We start from the raw sequence: 14,894 nt of genomic DNA on the forward strand, positions 1-14,894 counted from the left end.
GTGACCACGCAGTTTTCCTCTGGGAGCTCCGGTTTCCTCCCACATCCCAAAGACATGCGGGGTTGTAGGTTAATTGCCCCTCTGTAAATTGTCTTCCCGTGTGTGGGGAGTGAACGAGAAAGTGGGATAAAGTAGAACTAGTGTGCCGGGGTGAGCGATGGTCAGCATGACCCGTTGGGCCGAATGGCTTGTTTCCATGCTGCATCACTCAATCGATCGAACATTTGAAATTGACCTGTAATTTGCCTGAAGAAGGGTCCCGTCTTGAAACGTCGTCTATCCATGTCATCCAGGGATGCTACGTGACCTACTGAGTTCCTCCAGCATTTTGTGCCTTTTAAGGTAAACCAGTATCTGCAGTTCCTCGTGTCTTCTGTATTCTGTCAAGCGTTGCTCGAGTTGAGGTTGACAAGCAAAGTGGTTTAATTGTTCCGATGTACTTTGACCCAGATGCTGTCATCCTCTGGCCTTGCTCTTTGCCCCCTGCCCTGTGTCACTTGATGTGTACACAGAGCCAATCTATGGCAAAGTAATGCCCTGTTTGTCAAGGCTTTTGATACCAAAAAATTATAAAAGTGGGGTATCAGGAGCTACTGTGCACCCAGGTTCATAAATCCGTCAGGGCTGATGTTACGAGAGGCTGCACTTAAACCTACATGTTCATTTCTGAAGTGGGGTAAAAGATAATCAATCGCTGGAAGTTGGGAGGAGCACAATGCCTGAAATTACCCCTTTCCAAATAAAAAGGAAGCAGGAAGCAATTATTTTGCGATTTCACAGATGTCGGGGTAAAGGAATAAATGATTTTTTTCTCTCTCTCTCTGCAGAAATCTGACAGTAAGCAGCAGCTTTCAGTGATGACACTCAGCAGTAACGTTCCAACTGTAAAATATTAAACACTTGTTTATACGTTTGCAGTTTTAATGTCCTGATATGCTGTGCTGGTCAATATAAAACTATAAACTCGCAGGGTCTGCTTGCTCACTGAGCCCATGGAACATCAATTAGACGTTACAGTAGACGGCCAGCCACTTGACTCCTGTGCTATCACTGCCCGGCTGACGCCAGTTTCTGCTTCCCCCACAGTCAGTTCCCGTTCTGTAGTCAGCTCCCAAGACCTATGATCTCAGCAAGTCTTTTTTTTTTAACATGTGGATGTAACAGTGTTCTTGTGAGTCATCCACATTGATCTTTGAAGTTAACAGTCCTTTGATCTTCGGGTCACGTGTTGATCGCGCATTCTCTGATTCAGAAGGTTTGGGGCGGTCCCCACCCAAGGGACTTGACAGCAGAGATCACGGTCTTTCTTCCCATGTGGAGCCGGGCGGGTGCTGCACGGTTGGGTGCGCTGCCTTTCCTATCAGATGTAGCCTGCTCTCTCAAAAACTCCCCGAGCACTATTTTAAACATCAGGAGAGTTATTCTGTGTGACCTGACCGATATTTATCATTCAATTAGGGCCACTAACGTTAACAAAAGCCACAGAGCCGCTGCCTCACAGCACCAGCCATCTGGGTTTGATCTTCACCTTCAGTGCTTGCTGTGTGGAGTTTGCACGTTCTCCCCGTGACTGCATGGGGTGCTCCACTTTCCTCCCACATTCAAAAAGATTTGCAGGTTTTCAGGTAAATTGACCTCTGTAAACTGCCCCCAATGCGTGGATGGGTCAGAGGGAGGACATTGCACTAGTGCGAATGGGTGATCGATGGTCAGCATGAACTCGGTGGGTTGAAGGGCCTATTTCCATGCTGTATCTCTAAAACCCAAACTAAAAATAAACACCCCTGCATATCTTTGGGATGCGTGAAGAAACCATCCTTCATCATGTAGTTACAGGGTCACCCCCAGTGCAAACTCCACATAGACAAGGCCTAATATCAGGATTGAGCCGGGTGCTCGAGCTACCTATTGTACCACTCTGCCACCCAAACATACTTGGTCCAGGTCATCTATCCTGACTGTGTATGAGGCAACTTCTTACATCCATGCTTTGCGTTCCTTACATTATTTAGAGCAGCTATTCCTCTATCATGGTTGCTTTGAAGTTTACATTGCACAATAACTCTTGGCTTTTGAATAGATATGCACAGCACTTAGTTATTTGAAAGAACAAGGAAGTTACATTCAGACATCAATACGTTTAGTCTCAGGATGTGCAGTGACTTGTGAAAGGTCATGCAGCACATTGCTGAAATCAGGTTTGACTGAGATTCCTGGGTCGGGTGGTTTCACAGTGATTATGCCAGGAGGCATCTTAAATTCAGATACCATCTTACATACCTTCTGCACGGCCTTGTTCAGCAACTCCAACTCAACTCTAGGAATGAAGGATTCTACAGAGAGTGGCATACATTGCCCGGTCCATCATGGGTACTGAAGATAGACACAAAAGGCTGGAGTAACTCAGCAGGACAGGCAGCACCTCTGGAGAGAAGGAATGGATGACATTTCGGGTCAAGACCCTTCTTCAGACCCGAAACGTCATCCATTCCTTCTCTCCAGTGATGCTGCCTGTCCTGCTGAGTCACTCCAGCTTTTTGTGTCTATCTTCGGTTTAAACCAGCATCTGCAGTTCTTTCTTACACATCATGGGTATTGACCTCCACACCACCAATGGGACCCATAAGTCGTCACCTTAACGACTGGTGAAGGTCACATATATACCGACAATGGAACAATGAGTTTCTTAAATGGTTTAGTTTAGAGATACAGCGCGGAAACAGGCTCTTTCGGCCCACCGGGTCCGCGCCGACCAGCAATCCCCGCACATTAACACTTTCCCATAACTACTAGGGACAATTTTTACATTTACCAAGCCAATTAACCTACAAACCTGTATGTCTTTGGAGCTTGGTCTGTTTGCAGCTTAACAGCCCATTAATGCAATAACACACAGATAAATATATAATCAATAATGCAATGAGTTAGTCATAGAGTCTTACAGCGTGGAAACAAGCCCTTTGGCCCAACTGGCTAAAATGTCCCATCTGCACTGGTCCCACCTGCCTGAATTTGGCCCATAACCCTCTAAGCCTGTCCTATCCATGTACCTGACTAAATGTTTCTTAAAGGTTGCGATAGTACCTGCCTCAACTACCTCCTCTGGCAGCTTGTTCCAATTGATAACAGTTATACGAGGTAACCAACAACTGTGCAAAAACCAAAGTCTGTACTGCAACCAAAGACACAATCCATAAAAGTCACTGTTGCTGAGGTTAGTGTTGAACCGTGTTCAAAAGCATTATGGTTGTTGCAAAGCTGTTCTTGAACCTGGTGGAACCTTGTTTCCCAGCAAGGTTGATTATAATTATTGGTGGAGGGTGCTCCTGGCCAACACCTCCTGTGCCTCAGCTGGTTAAGACTGTACATAGTGGAGTCATGCACATCAGGAAATTGTTCATTGGATTTGGCCTGCAGCATGGGAGTGGCAAATGGCCTCAATGAGCCTCCGCTGACAGGGCAAGAGCTCTCGGAATCAAAGGACATTTACAGCACTGAAGCAGGCCCTTATCTGTGAGAGTTGAGAAACTGTTTCCCAGTCTAATCCCTCCCTCCAGCTCCTGCAGGTCATGGTTCATCCAACTTTGTAAATGTGATGACGTTACCTATCTCTGGTTCAAGGAGTACACTCTGGAGTCTGGGCATCCTCAACTCTCCTCTGTTTCTCCCTAATCCTCCTCCTTGTGTTTTGGTTGCATTATGGACTTCGGTTCTGCACATTTATATTGACCTAATACTACTGATTATTAATTTATGGGTATTATTGATCATTGCATATTTTTTGTGTGTGATTATGGATTGTGTTAATGGGTCTGTAAAGCTGCAGCAGGAAAGAATCAGCAGATCATGCAGCATCTCTGGAGAAAAGGAATAGGTGACATTTCAAAACATCACCCATTTCCTTTCTCCAGAGATGCTACCTGACCCACTGAGTTATTCCAGCATTTTGTGTCTGTCTTTAATTAAACACCCACAACTCCTCTGAAAACTCTCTTGTCTCTTGACAATTACTTTAAATCTATCCCTCTTAGATTTTGCCAATAAAATCAGATCCTTCCGATTTGGTCTAGGTCCCTCATAATTTTATACACCTCAAGTCTCTGTTTCAAGCGAAAACAAAAGATAGTTTACAGATAAAACAGGTTTGCAGGTTTTTTTTCCCCTGCATTGTTGAGGGAACCCTGCTGGATAAATGGTAGATGTCCAGTAAGAACCACATGAGGATTGAACATCAGTTCACTCACATGGCCGTTTGACCAAGGAATTTAAAGGCAGTTCTTGAAATTTAAAAATATCTATTAAAAAGCAAAGAGGAGAATGATGTGAAAAGTTAATGAAGAACAATTGACCATCAATAGGAAGTATATGAGTTGCAAAAAAATCTGATAATCGGTCTGATGTCTTTAGGTGATATCAGTCGCTGGTTTTGGCGAAATCTTGAATCAATGGTTTTTATTGTGCACGAGAAAAGGGTGGACCCATTGGGCCCAAACCTCTCCTGCATTGGTCTAGCACCCTCCCCTACCACACTCCCCACCTCCCCCTCCTTCCCACCCCCCACTCTCCCCCCCTTCCCCTCCCCCCCGACTCACGCACTCACCCACTCCATCCTCCCTCAACCCCCCTTATCCCCCCCTCGCAAAGTCGTAATATCGTAAGTGGAAGCATCGTAAGTCGGGGAGCATCTGTATTAGATCAACGGCCCCAACTGCGCAGGCGCGGACCCGTTGGGTTCCCATCGTGACGTCGAACACGGAGGTATTACTGCGCAGGCGCAGCTGACAGGCAGGGCGAGTGGAAATGGGATTTATTAAAGTTTAAAAAGTGATTTTTAAAGTTTAAAAAGTGAACAACTTTTGAAATATAACAGCCATTTGAACCGCAGGCCAACGATGAGTAAGGTGGGCCTAAATTGTTGCGCTATCGTGTACCGTTTTGCCTGTATTTCGGGTATCAATATATTTACAAACGAACAAATATGCAAACAAACAGGATGAGAGTTTTGGTAATATATAGACAGATAGATTTATGATGTGCATTCTACGATGGTGGATGTGTTTTATCCTTTAACCTTTTAACCATTACCTGTTCGGGAGTAGCCTATTTTGCCCTTGAGTTGCAAACTCCTAGTGTTAAATCTCACTCCAACTAGAGGGTAAAATGCAGATGGGCGCACTATTACAGAGCTGAGGAGGCAAGGACTTCCCCCGTTTATGAACGCCCAATGTATGCACAGACCGTCCATATGAATGAATCTTCTTGATCAGATTGTAGAGAAAATGGTAACAGTGGTTTGGGTCACCCTGGTCATTCCTTCTTCTTCCATCCCCCATCAGGCAAAGATACAAATGGTTGAAAGCACGTATCACCAGATTCAGATTCAGTCTGAAGAAGGGTCTCGAACCGAAACGTCACCCATTCCTTTTGTGTCAACCTTCACCAGATTCAGGAACAGCTTCTTCCCACTGTTATCAGACTACTGAACTATCCCCCTAGAAACTAGGGTGGGATCCTAATCTCCCAATCTACCTAACTGAGGATCTTGCACTTTTTTAATCTGCGCTTTCACTGTAACTGTAACATTGTAACATTGCAACACTATATGAGGCCCAGGAATCGAGCGGGCAAGATCATCTCTGACCCCTCTCACCCTGGCCACAAAATCTTTGAAACACTTCTCTCTGGAAGGCGACTCTGGACTGTCAAAGCAGCCACAGCCAGACATAAAAACTGTTTTTTTCCACGAGTAGTAGTTCTACTCAATAACCAAAGTCTGTAGTCTCTTTTTTTCTCTGGTTTATTTTCACCCACATGTTTAGACCGTAATGTTATATCCTTATTGTTTTGATGAGGTTATGCTTTATTCTTAATTGTTAACAGTATGTTTGTGTTGTCATTTGTGAGCGGAGCACCAAGGCACATTCGTTGTATATGCACATACTTGGCCAATAAACTTATTCATTCATTCTGCACTCTCGAATTTTTCACTTCACTCTACCTGTTATCGTGAGTATGGTTCATTGTACTCATGTATAGTGCGATTTGACTGGATAATACACAAAGATTGTTCATTGTATCTTGGTATACGTGACAATAATAAATCAATACCAATACCAAATTCAGAATGACGGTGGTTGGATTAGTTTTCGAGACACAGCAAACTGCAGATGCTGAAATCTGGTGCAAGGACAGTTAGAACCTTTTTCCTTGGGTGAAACTGTCAAGGACTAGAGGGCATAACTGTAAAGTGAGAGAGACAAAGTTGAAAGGGGATATGCAGGGCAAATCTTTTACACAGTGTGGCTTAAAGGCGCTGCAAGGGATGGCGGTAATATAATATCTGGAGGCAGATATTACAATGGCATTTAAGAAGCCTTTGAATAGACACATGGATATGCAGGGCACGGAGAGATATGGATCACATGCAGGCAGAGGAGATTGTTAACTTGACATCATGTTCGGCACAGACAGTGTGGGTCGAAACATTTGTTCCTGTACTGTTCTATGTGCTATGTAAAAACAAGGTGCCAGAGGAACTTCAGCAGGCCAGGCAGTGTCTGGAAAGAGTTCCTCCAGCACTTTTTCTTTGATTTTAAAAATCCCTTGACTTGTGAAGGTGTTTTGAGTAACAGGTGTACAGGAACAACAACCTGAGATGAGTCCAGTGCTTGGGGGGGGGTCACAGCATCACACCCAAGGCAGTGCACAGTGTCTGTTCACCCTGCTCTCTGGAGCTGGCAAGGCCAGTGCAGGTGGATAGGTGAGTGCACAGGTAGCCAGGCTGGCTCCAGAGTCATCCTGCCCAATACTCTCCACCCTTTAATGACAATTAAAGGCAATGTAATGACAATACACTCCTTTAGAGAGCATATTGACTGGTTGCATCTCGGCCTGGTTTGGCAACTCAAACGCCCAAGAACAAAGAAGATTGCATAAGGTGGTGAACACTTCCCAGTCCATCATGGGTACCGACCTCCCCACCATCGAAGGGATCTCCAGGAGTCACTGGCTCAATAAGGCAGCCAGCATCATCAGAGACCCACACCACCCTGGCCACACACTCATTTCACCCCTGCCACCTGGAGGAAGGTACAGGAGCCTGAAAACTGTAAAGTCCAGGTTCAGGAACAGCTTCTTCTCTACAGCCATCAGGCTATTAAACACTACAACCTCCAAATAGCTCTGGACTACATAGACTTGGGGACATTACTTTTGACTTTTGCACTACTGTTGTCAATTTAATTGTCTGTTTAAAAATATATATATATTGAACTTTTTTTGTTGGTTATTATGGGTTTTACTAGGTTTACATATCTGTTGTGGTGGTGCTGCAAGTAAAAATGTCATTATTCCATTTCAGGACATATGGCAATAAAACTCTCTTGACTCAATGTATTTAATTGATACTTCCAACCAAAACAGCATGGCCATTATCTTTAAATCTTGCTGTGACAATATGTTAGGTAAAATAATACAGTGTTAAGAAATATCCCCGCAGGGGACATCAATGCTTGTGATATAGGGACCTAGGCAAGGTTTACACTGGCAGGCATTACTTTGTTTTTTAGGTCCTGCATTAATGACTCTGCTCTATTTATGCAGCTGCGCTCATTTAATTTTCACTTTGCAGAGCCTTAATGAATGCCACAAGCTGCATTTAATGCACGCCATGGCGAGTCGCAGATGGCAGTGGTGCAGCTGAATCCGTCCGCTTTAAAGCAAGGGCCTTTCTCGGCTCCGAAAAAGAAAGATGTAGTCGCTCCTGCGTCACGCCGTCTACTGTACAAAGAGCGAGAAGTCTGTCCAGTGCTGCACAGCGATCAATGAGAAACAGATGTTGGCCAAGCAGAGAGCATGGAAATTATGAGTCAGTGGCCAGGATGGTGGTTTTATGCATCACGCGGTCACAAAGGTTCTGTTTATAGAAGTTGAGTTATTTCAGTGTAATCCAATCAAGGACAGAATCAAACAGGAATGGGTGATCTGCGCGATGTTAAACTATGGACGGGTAATCGAATTTGAAGAGGCAACCCAGTGTCCTAAAATACGAGTTGGTTCTCTTTGCAAAGCCACTGTTAATCGGCAGTTTATCATTCACAAAGACATGCCAGTAAAGAGATAAAACAAGGTTACGGTAGTATCTGTTAAATGGTTTACAAGAACACCTATGCTTATCAGAAATCAACAGTGGTGCAGCTGGTAGAGCTGCTGCCTCACAGCGCTAGAGACCCGGGTTTGATCCTGAACTCGGGTGAACACAAAATGCTGGAGTAACTCAGTGGGTCAGGCAACATCTCAGGAGAGAAGGAATGGGTGACGTTCCTGAGATGCTGCCTGACCCGCTGAGTTACTCCAGCATTTTGTGATACCTTCGATTTGTACCAGCATCTGCAGTTATTTTCCTACTGAACCCGTGTGATGTATGTGCAGAGTTTGCACTTTCTCCCTGTGGTGGTGTGGGTTTCCTCTGGGTGCTCTGGTCCCACATCCCAAAGAATAGCAGGTTTGTAGGTTAGATGGCCTTGGTAAGATGGCCCCCAGTGTGTCAGGAGTGGATAAAAAAAATATTAATGTATAACTAGTGAGAATGGGTGATCAATGGTCAGCATGGACTCGGTGGGCCGAAGGGCCTGTTTCCATGGTGTATCAGCAAAATCTTTTGAAAATCTAAGCAAAGTCCAAAAGTGAAGCACATCATATTTGAGGTTGCAGTGTGAGGTACAAATCATATTGTAGCTGCTTTGGGATTTTAAATTTAGTTAAGTAAATAAATCTGGAATAAAGGTTACCATTTATTGATTCCCATAAATGTCCATCTACTTAAACTGGTAAAGCAGAATCAACAGGATTTCATGAGTAGGAAATCATGTTTCATAAATTCACCAGTCTTCTGTTATGAGTTAACAAACGCGTGGACAAAGCAGATCAAACTGATGTAGTGCATTTAGATTTCCAGTATGTATTTGGTAAGAACATAAAACATGAACATTGAACAGCCCAGCGTAGGAACAGCCGTTCAGCCCACAATGTCTGTGCTAACCGTGACGCCAGTTTAAATTAATCCCATTTGACTGCACAAAGTCTATATCCCTAAGATAGACACAAAATGCTGGAGCAACACAGAGCGACAGGCAGCATCTCTGGAGAGAAGGAATGGGTGACATTTCGAGTCGAGACCCTTCTTCAGACTGTCTGAAGTCTATAATAATAATACTGACGGTAACAAGGAGAACAGCCTGCGTGCTGGGTGGCTGTGGTCCTTGATGATGCTGCGTGCCTTCCGCAGGCACCGCCGGTAGAAAATGTCCTGAATGGCCTATATCCCTCCTGTTTATGTGCTTGTCTAAATACTTCTTAAACGTTGCTTTTATATCCGCTTCCACCACTCCAGTGGGAGTTTGTTCTAGACATCGACTCGTTTTCTGTATTACAAAAATGGTCTTAAAATCTCCTTTAAACCTTTCCCTTAACTTTCAAGTGGCTGACGTGTTGTGTATTTCAAAATCTGTCTCCTTATCAACTACACAAACCCATTCAGAGTCACAGAATTCATACAGCACTGAAACAGGCCCATCAGCTTCATCCATGCAGACCAAGATATCCCATCTAAGCTAGTCCTATTTGCCAGCGGATAGCCCGTATCCCTCTAATTCTTCCTTATTTGTGTACTTGTCCAAAGAGCTTTTGGATGTTGTTATTGTACCTGCCTCGACTACGTGCTCTGGAAGCTCATTCCATTTCCCTACCACCCTCTTTGTGAAAAAGTTGCCTCTCAGATTCTTATTAAATCTTACCCATCTCACCTTAAACCTTAATTGTCCACTAGTTCTTAATTCCCCCACCCTGGGAAAAAGACTGTGCATTCACCCCCGTTTATTCCCCTCATGATTGTATACACCTATATAAGATTACTCTTTAGCCTCATATACTCCAATGAATAAAGTCCTCGCCTGCCCATACTCACTCTGCAGCTCAGGTCCCTGAGTCCTGGCAACATCCTCGTAAATCTTCTCTGTACGCTTTCCGGCTTAATAGCATCTTTGCTGCTGCAAAAAAAAAATCCTTCCTATTACTAAAAAGACAAAGCTGCATTGATCTGAACTGATAGAGTGACAATAAATCATTATGTTGTCAAATGTAAATTTCATTTTAAGAACAAAATTTGACATGTAGTGGTTTTCTCTGCCATTGATAATGCTGCTTCCTTTTTTTAGGTTTTTATGGGGTGCGGTTTAAAGAAATGCAAACAAAATAGCTTGGCGGTTTCGTATGTTTTAAGTCAACAATCCTAGGAAATCTGTTATGTTATCCCTCCACAAAACAAATATAAAGCCGAAGCAATCAATGAATTTAGGGTGGCACGATGGCGTAGCGGTAGAGCTACTGTTTTACAGCGCCAGAGTCCCGGGTTCGATCCTGACTATGGGCGCTGTGGTGGCGGCACGGTGGCGCAGCGGTAGAGTTGCTGCCTTACAGCGAATGCAGCGCCGGAGACTCAGGTTCGATCCTGACTATGGGCGCCGTCTGTACGGAGTTTGTACGTTCTCCCCGTGACCTGCGTGGGTTTTCTCCAAGATCTACGGTTTCCTCCCACACTCCAAAGAAGTACAGGTTTGTAGGTTAATTGACTGGGTAAATGTAAAAATTGTCCCTAGTGTGTGTAGGATAGTGTTAATGTGCGGGGATCGCTGGGCGGCGCGGACTCGGTGGGCCGAAGGGCCTGTTTCCGCGCTGTATCTCTAAATCTAAATCTAAAAAATCTGTCTGTACGTACTTTCCCACTCTCCAAAGACCTACAGGTTTCTAGGTTAATTGGCTTGGTGTGAATGTAAAAATTGTCCCAGGAATGTGTAGGATGGTGTTAATAACCATATAACCTTATAACAACTACAGCACGGAAACAGGCCCGTTCGGCCCTACCAGTCCACGCCGACCACTCTCTCTGACCTAGTCTCATCTACCTGCTCTCAGACCATAACCCTCCAATCCCCTCTCATCCATATACCTATCCAATTTACTCTTAAATAATAAAATCGAGCCTGCCTCCACCACTTCCACCGGAAGCCCATTCCATACAGCCACCACCCTCTGAGTAAAGAAATTACCCCTCATGTTACCCCTAAACTTTTGTCCCTCAATTCTAAAGTTATGTCCCCTTGTTGGAATCTTCCCCACTCTCAAGGGGAAAAGCCTACCCACGTCAACTCTGTCCGTCCCTCTTAAAATTTTAAAAACCTCTATCAAGTCCCCCCTCAACCTTCTACGCTCCAAAGAATAAAGACCCAACCTGTTCAACCTCTCTCTCTGTAGCTTAAGTGCTGAAACCCAGGCAACATTCTAGTAAATCTCCTCTGTACCCTCTCCATTTTGTCGACATCCTTCCTATAATTTGGCGACCAGAACTGCACACCATACTCCAGATTCGGCCTCACCAATGCCCTGTACAATTTTAACATTACATCCCAACTTCTATATTCGATGCTCTGATTTATAAAGGCAAGCATACCAAACGCCTTCTTCACCACCCTATCCACATGAGATTCCACCTTCAGGGAACAATGCACAGTTATTCCCAGATCCCTCTGTTCCACTGCATTCCTCAATTCCCTACCATTTACCCTGTACGTCCTATTTTGATTTGTCCTACCAAAATGCAGCACCTCACACTTATCAGCATTAAACTCCATCTGCCATCTTTCAGCCCACCCTTCCAAAAGGCCCAAGTCTCTCTGTAGACTTTGAAACTCTACTTCATTATTAACTACACCACCTATCTTAGTATCATCTGCATATTTACTAATCCAATTTGCCACACCATCATCCAGATCATTAATGTAAATGACAAACAACAGTGGACCCAACACAGATCCTTGGGGTACTCCACTAGACACTGGCCTCCAACCTGACATACAGTTGTCAATCATTACCCTCTGGTATCTCCCATTCAGCCATTGTTGAATCCATCTTGCAACCTCACTATTAATACCCAACGATTTAACCTTCTTAATCAACCTACCATGTGGAACCTTTTCAAATGCCTTACTGAAGTCCATATAGACAACATCCACAGCCTTGCCCTTATCAATTTCCCTGGTAACCTCTTCAAAAAATTCAAGAAGATTAGTCAAACATGACCTTCCAGGCACAAATCCATGTTGACTGTTTCTAATCAGGCCTTGTTTATCCATGTGATTATATATATTGTCCCTAAGTATCTTTTCCATTAATTTTCCCACCACAGACGTCAAACTAACAGGTCTATAATTGCTAGGTTTACTTTTAGAACCTTTTTTAAACAAAGGCACAACATGCGCAATGCGCCAATCTTCCGGCACCATCCCCGTTTCTAATGACGTTTGAAATATTTCCGTCATAGCCCCTGCTATTTCTGCACTAACTTCCCTCAATGTCCTAGGGAATATCCTATCAGGACCTGGAGACTTATCCACTTTTATATATTTTCAAAAGTGTCCGTACCTCCTCTTCTTTAATCCTCATAATTTCCATCACTACTCTACTTGTTTCGCTTACCTCACATAATTCAATATCCTTCTCCTCGGTGAATATCGAAGAAAAGAAATTGTTTAATATCTCCCCCATTTCTTCCGGCTCAGCACATAGCTGTCCACTCTGACTCTCTAATTGACCAATTTTATCCCTCGCTATCCTTTTGCTATTGACATATCTGTAGAACCCCTTGGGGTTTACTTTTACATTGCTTGCCTAAGCAACCTCATATCTTTTTTTCGCTTTTCTAATTTCCTTCTTAAGATTCCTTTTACATTCTTTATATTCCTCAAGAACCTCATTTACTCCCTGCCGCTTATATTTATTGTATATCTCCCTCTTTTTCCGAACCAAGTGTCCAATTTCCCTGGAAAACCACGGCTCTTTCAAATTATTATTCTTTCCTTTCCACCGAACAGGGACATAAAGACTCTGTACTCTCAAAATTTCACCTTTAAATATCCTCCATTTCTCTATTATATCCTTTTCATAAAACAAAATGTCCCATTTCACTCCTTTTAAATCCTTTCTCATCTCCTCAAAATTAGCCTTTCTCCAATCCAAAATCTCAACCCTTGGTCCAGTTTTGACCTTCTCCATAATTATATTGAAACTAATGGCATTGTGATCACTTAATGTGCAATGATCGCTGGTCGGTGCAGAATTGGTGGGCCAAAGGGCCTGTTTCCGTGCTGTATTTCTAAACTAGACTAAACTAAATTGTACGATTTCTGTTGAAACGTCTGTAGAACTGTGGCAAACATATAGCAAAATCACCAGAGGAGAAGTTCTGTAAAGATTTATTCCCATTTTCCTGGCTCCAATCACTCACTGTCAGCAGAGGCTTCCAGTCCCATGCATTTATGTGGTTGTGGGTTCCCTCGGATCCCCACTGCTTTTCTTTCTTGAGATATCGCTGTCCTATAACCTCCCTCTGAGCTTGTCCAAGGTTGCTCTTTCGCTCACTCTACCCTTGCCGCTTGAATTTCAAACATCAACACAACAATCCCTCCCTCAATGTCAGCGAGATGAAGGAGCTGCTTATTGGCTTCAGGAAGGGTGGTGGAGGACATGCCCCAATCAGCGTCAATGGTGCTGAAGTGGAAATAATCCATGACTTCACGAGCCTTGCTGTAAATATCACCAACAATTTGCCCTGGACCAAGAAGGGTCTCGACCCGAAACATCGCCTATTCCTTTTCTCCAGAGATGTTGTCTGACCCGCTGAGTTACTCCAGCGTTTTGTGTCTACCTTCGGTTGAAACCAGCATCTGCACATCCTCCCTACACCTACAGTATATCTTATCGTGATTCTCATAACGTCTATTGTTCAGTTAACGTCTATTGCTTCAGTTGAAAATACTCAAGAACTGTGCAGTCAGGGGCCTCCACAGCAACACACAGTGGTCTGAGCACACATATCTCTCTTCATCTCAGCACTAAATAACTGATCATCTATCCAGAGACCAAGCTCCCTAATCCTAGTGGCACCAGCTTCCCGTTTTCACCCAACAAACAGCTAACAAACAGACTGTTTCCTTTATCATCCTTACTTTTTTGCATATCTTTCATTCATTGTTCTTTATCTCTCTACATCATTGTCTATATCTCTTGTTTCCCTTATATCTAACCAGTCTGAAGAAGGGTCTCGACTTGAAACGTCACCCATTCCTTCTCTCCAGAGATGCTGCCTGTCCCGCGGAGTTACTCCAGCTTTTTGGGTCTATCTTCCCTAATCCTAGTTCCCACATGATGAAGAGACAGTTTTGTAGCCTAATTAGGTGTGATCTCTGTAAAAGTTGAGATCACACCTCACTTCCTTTGAAGGCCTTTCCACGTGCTTGTCAAAATGATTTTGCGAAAAGCCTTTGACAGGGTCCCAGACTTTCAAAAAGCTTTTGACAAGGTCCCACATAAGAGATTAATGTGCAAAATTAGAGCACATGGTATTGGGGGTAGGGTATTGACATGGATAGATAACTAGTTGGCGGACAGGAAGCAAAGCGTAGGAATTAACGGGTCCTTTTCAGAATGGCAGGCAGTGACTCGTGGGGTGCTGGGACCCCAGTTATTTACAATATATATTAACGATTTAGATGAGGGAATTAAATGTGACATTTCCAAGTTTGCGGATGACACAAAGCTGGGTGGCAGTGTGAGCTGCGAAGAGGATGCTATGAGGCTGCAGAGTGACTTGGATAGGTTGGGTGAGTGGGCAGATGCATGGTAGATGCAGTATAATGTAGATAAATGTGAGGTTATCCACTTTGATGGCAAGAACAGGAAGGCAGATTATTATCTGAATGGTGTCAGATTAGGAAAAGGGGAGGTGCAACGAGACCTGGGTGTGCTTGTACATCAGTCACTGAAAGTAAGCTTGCAGGTAC

Source organism: Rhinoraja longicauda, chromosome 29 (genome assembly GCF_053455715.1).
Source record: "Rhinoraja longicauda isolate Sanriku21f chromosome 29, sRhiLon1.1, whole genome shotgun sequence".
In the NCBI taxonomy this organism is placed as follows: domain Eukaryota; kingdom Metazoa; phylum Chordata; class Chondrichthyes; order Rajiformes; family Arhynchobatidae; genus Rhinoraja; species Rhinoraja longicauda.